The sequence below is a fragment of the Equus asinus genome, chromosome 17, assembly GCF_041296235.1.
Source record: "Equus asinus isolate D_3611 breed Donkey chromosome 17, EquAss-T2T_v2, whole genome shotgun sequence".
Lineage (NCBI taxonomy): Eukaryota > Metazoa > Chordata > Mammalia > Perissodactyla > Equidae > Equus > Equus asinus.
This window is the reverse complement of record NC_091806.1, coordinates 12,889,413-12,895,017: the sequence shown is the minus strand read 5'-3', so window position 1 is coordinate 12,895,017 and position 5,605 is coordinate 12,889,413. Positions and strand designations below refer to the sequence as shown.

The 5,605-nt window shown below is 37.6% G+C and overlaps 1 pseudogene; it reads right to left on the bottom strand.

Moving 5' to 3' along the window:
- Window positions 1-3,550: 3,550 nt before the first annotated feature.
- LOC106843959 (olfactory receptor 4B1-like) lies at window positions 3,551-4,905 on the bottom strand (annotated as a pseudogene).
- Between the last annotated feature and the right edge of the window lie 700 nt (window positions 4,906-5,605).

Here is a 5,605-nt window from a genome sequence, read left to right as displayed (position 1 = left end):
TGGAACCCTAGAAGCCATCTTGGGCCATGAAGTAAACCTGAGAATAGAAACTATAAAAGATGGAGAAACAAGATAGAGACATTTTCTATATCCATTTTCTATAACTGTCTAATTCCTGACTTCTATCTTCTTTTAGATTATGTTGCTTGCAGCTAAAACTTAATATAAATGATATTTCAATCTCCAAAAATGTCCATTGAGAAGTTATTTCATTTTTTACTGACATCACAGTGTCAGTCTCCAGGATTTTTATGAGACTCCAGTGAAATAATGGATGTGAAAGGGCTTTGAAATACGCACAAGGTTTTATACAAATATAAAGTATACAAGTTGCCATATAACAAATCCAATTATGGTTTTGGGACATTTCAATGCAGTTTGGAAGTTGGTATTTTTCATTGCAAGATAATACATTAACATGATGTCTAATATTTCAACTAAAAGTAATTCACTATAAAGTTCTTCTCTGAGTACAAATGATCTCATATCTAACACAAGCCTTTCCCAAATGATAAAGATAAGCAAGGCTAATACCATATTGTATCTTTTATTCATTCATTAGTTGTTGAGTAAACATATGTAGCTATGTTTACTACATGGCTTCATTAACTATGTAGTAAAGTAGAACAATTCACCTACAATCAATTCACCAACTATGTTTGCCAGATAACTGAATTGCCAACAGTTAATTCACAGAATTAACCAATTCAACAATTTAACTCAGGCAAATGACCAATCCACTGAATTAGTAACTCACCAAAGACAGGCTTCCACTCCCACTCTACTCTACTTCTTTCACCTTTAATTAAGAAGCATTGAAACATTCAAATTTTGTTTATTTTATTTCATTTTATTTATTTTTTGAGGAAGATTAGCCCTGAGCTAACTGTTGCCAATCCTCATCTTTTTGCTGAGGAAGACTGGCCCTCAGCTAACATCTATACCCATCTTCCTCTACTTTGTATGTGAGAAGCTTACCACAGCATGACTTGTCAAGTGCTGCCATATCCGCACCCAGGATCCAAACCAGTGAACCCAAGGCTGCCAAAGTGGAACGTGCACACTTAACCACTGCGCCACTGGGCCAACCCCAAAATATTCAAATTTTAAAACACAGAAAATCAACCTTCAATGAATACAAATAGACAAATCCGTAAAGAATAAAAGGGCATTTCAGTTATGCCAACCTGACAGAAATTTGCACACACTATTTCCAGTTAGTTCAAATCAAGGGCGAAACCTATGAAGAGGCATGAAGTTTGACTACACTTCTGCAGATCATCAATTACCTCACCTGTCCTCACCTCCAATCACCTCTCTCCACATTTCAGATCTATTTACTCCCCTACCCCATAAATGTCCCTGAGTCCCTATTTTCGGGGAAGCAAATTTGAGGCTCATGCTCTCACTTCCTCACATGGCTGCCTTGTGAGTAAATTCTCTCTCTGCTGCAATCTCATTGTCTTGGTGTTTGGCTTTCTGCGCAACAGGCAAAAATGAGCCTGGTTTGGTAACACCAAGAAATGGAAAAATATATTCCACGTTTTGTGGGAAGAACTAAAAAGTTACATGGAGAGGGGCACAGACACAAGAAGGAGTAAAGAACTAAGGCCAATAATTCAATCTGAAACATGAAGGCTTGAAGAATACAGGTGAAAACCTGCCCAGGGGTAACCCCATCTGCTACTTATGCCTGCATCCCTTTCTTGTCAAAGTAAATCCAAGAAAGAAGAGAAGTTTACTAAATTGAAAACTAATCAGAAGAGAGAAGCCAAGATTCATAAAATCCTTGCTATTCATTATTTCCAAGAAAACTAAAATAAAACACACAAAAATTCCTCCCAAAACATTGCTCATTGCAGGTCTTGGCAAAATGCATGTGTCATAATTTTTTTTTTTAAAGATTTTATTTTTTTCCTTTTTCTCCCCAAAGCCCCCCAGTACATAGTTGTATATTCTTCGTTGTGGGTCCTTCTAGTTGTGGCATGCGGGACGCTGCCCCAGCGTGGTTAGATGAGCAGTGCCATGTCCACGCCCAGCATCCGAACCAACAAAACACTGGGCCGCCTGCAGCGGAGCACGCGAACTTAACCACCCGGCCACGGGGCCAACCCCGCATGTGTCATAATTTTATAAGAGTTAATAGAAATATGTTTTTGATTAATCTAAACTTCAGTATTGCTGCTTGGGGAATTTATTTGCAGTGCATTCATCCAGAACTCTGGATTAGGCATATGCATGGAAACAGCCTCCTTTGCATCTAAGCAAAAGCATGTGACCTAGTTCTGATCAATAAGAAGAAAATAAGAATGGTTCTGAGGAGTTTCTTGCAAATATTCCCCAAAATAAATGAGAGCCCCTCCCTTCCTTCACGTGAGCATATAATAGTTAGAGCTTCTGCAGCCATCTTGCAGCCATGAGAGGACAACCAAGAGAATTGAAGAGGCACCAACAAGGTGCTATGACATCACAGAATTAACAAAACAACCTTGGAACTGTTGACCTCCAACTTCTCATTGAGTAAGCAATTAATGCTATTACAACTTAAGCCTGGGGTTGGTAAACTTTTTCTGTAAAGGGTCACATAGCAAATATTTTATGCTTTGCAGACCATGCAGTCTCTGTCACAACTACTCAACTATGCCACTGTAGCACAAAAGCTGCCAGAGATAAAAAGTAAAATAATGGGCATGACTGTAGTCCAATAAAACCTTATTTATTGACACTAAAATTTGAACCTCATATAACTTTCATGCATCACAAAATACTATTCTGTTTTGATTTTTTTCAACCATTTAAAAATGTAAAAACCATTCTTAGCTGGCAGGCCATAGAAAAATAGGCAATTAGGTGTATTTGGCTTAAGCCATACCTCAGTGCTCAATAATGACTGTCTAGAAGGGTAAGGGTCTTGTAAAATTGTTCACGTTAAGATCTTAGTGGTTAATAATAGCTCTATTTTATTTTATCCCCCAGAGATATTTCTATACTAACAATGCCCTACTCCCATGAAACAAAGCTCCTACTGCAGAATTTCAGATATTATAACCATATTAACGGGGTACAGACACCAAATGAAGGAGAAAAGCCTTCCTGGGACCCCCACAAGATCATATTGATGAAAAGGGAAAAGGAAAAACATAAACTTCTGTCTCCAAATACCACAATCATTCCACATACCACAGCATGCTAACACCAAGCGATAAAGTGAATGAACCCAAGGTTGCACAGGTGGAAGATGATAGAGCGGGATTCCAGGCTAAGTGATCCCTCTCTGAAGTCTATGGACTTTGCAGTATAAACCACTAAAGAAGAAAAGGAATGCAGTTCAATTTTTAGCATTCTCTGAACACAGATATCTATAAAACTTCTGATTTATATTATGTAATATGAGGGGCTTGTCTAAAATACAACAAAAAATATGAATAGGTTAACATTTGCTTTCTTCCTCATAGTTGACTAAAATCAGAATGCATATTTAGTCACGCTATACATGTTCATTTTTTACAAGTTTTCATTTTTGTTCCACCACTGAATTCACATTCTTGCCTCACAACCTCTTTATGGCAATTTTCACTTCTGCATTTCTAAGGTGTAGATGATGGGGTTCAGCATGGGGGTGATGACCGTGTAGGACATGGCCACAAGTTTGTCCTCAGTGAAGGTGGAGGAGGGTCGCCTGTAGAGGAAGATGGAGGTCCGAAGAACGCAATGACCACCATGATGTGAGTAGCATATGTGGAGGGGCCTTTGTGCCTCCCCTCTGCAGAATGGTTTCTCAAGTTGAGCGGGATGACAATATAAGAAGACACCAGGATGAGAAGGTAAAAGATAGATAGCAATCTACTCTTAGCCAACACAATAACCCCCTCCACAGAGGTATCAACACACGCAATCTTGAATAAGTGATGGAAGTCACAGAAGCAGTGGTCAATTACATTGGGACCACAGAAGGGCAATTGGACAGTGACAAGGATCTGAATCATGGAGTGAATTACACCATCTAGACAGGAAGCAGCCACAAGAAGATGACACAGGGTGACTCATGATGGTATGTAGTGAAGGGGTTTGCAGATGGCCAAATAGTGGTCATAGGCTATTACTGTGAGCAGAAAGGTCTCAGTAAGTCCAAAGAAGTAAAAGAAGAATATCTGAGCCACACAGCCCTTCAGGAAGATGGTTCTAACATTAGCAAGTAAGTCTGTGATGACTTTAGGGACAATGGTAGAGGTGTAACTGATCTCCACCAGGGACAATATCTAAGGAAGAAATACATGGGGTATTTTTTCCAAGTCAAGACTTAGAAATAACCTAAGTTGTCATCAAGGGATGAATGGATAAAGAAGATGTGGTATATATACACAATGAAATACTATTCAGTTATTTTAAAAATATGAAATCTTGCCATTTGTGGCAACATGGATGAACCTTGAGGGAATTATGCTAAGTGAACTAAGTCAGATGGAGAAAGTCAAATACAGTATGATCTCACTCACAAGTAGAAGAAAAAAACGACAACAACAAACAAACACATAGTTACAGAAATTAGATTGGTGGCTACCAGAGGGTAAGGGGAGAGAGAGGAGGGCAAAAGGATTGACAGGGCACTTGTGTATGTTGATGGATCGTGATTAGTCTTTGGGTGGTGAACACGATGTAGTCTATGCAGAAGTTGCAATATAATGATGTATGCCTGAAATTTATATAATAATGTTATAAACCAATGTTACCTCAATTTTAAAAAGTCAAAAAAATTCTTTAAATTAATAATAATAATAATTTAAAAGGCAGAAAATATAAAAATAAGTGCATGGGGGAATGCAGACTCTTACTGATGCTGACTGTCACAATGATGAGGCCATTGCCAACCAGCGTGTCCAGGTATATGGGAAGAAACACCACAAATCACTCTCTCTGCACCTCTAGATTCTAGAGAAGACAAGTGATAGTTAACTCAGTCATGTTATTTATATTCACCAAAGAATCCATTGAGGTGTGCTGGATGTAGCTACTGAGAAACCTGTAGAAAACAAACATTAACTGTAATCAATTCACCTTATTTGTAACACGTTAGACAGTGTAAACCACTTTACAGCATATGTTTTTTAAGAACTCTTTATTTGGTCAATATGTATTCATTCAGCATTAAATATTAGAAATCTAATTAAAGTTTATATATTAGAAAATGAAGGTTCAGAGAAATGGTTATTTACCCAAGATCATCCAGAAAAGTGGTGGGTGCTCAGACTCAGTACCAGGCTTTCTGACTTCAGTACAAGGTTCTTTCTAATTCATCACAAGATATTCTGATTTGGGTTCCATTCAAGTTCACAGCTTACATTTTTCTTAACATCATTGCATTTTTCTCTTATTATCTCTTTCTTCTCTTTTGTCTTTTCCTTTTTTTAGCTTTATTGAAGTATAGTTTGCAAATGAAATTGTATGACATTTGAAGTGTACATGATGGTGATTTGATATACATATACATTGTGAAAGGATTTCCAACATCTAGTTAATTAACACATCCATCGTATCACATATTTATCTCTTTTTTTTTTTTTTTTTGGTGAGAACACTTAAGTTCTATTCTCTTACCAATTTTCAA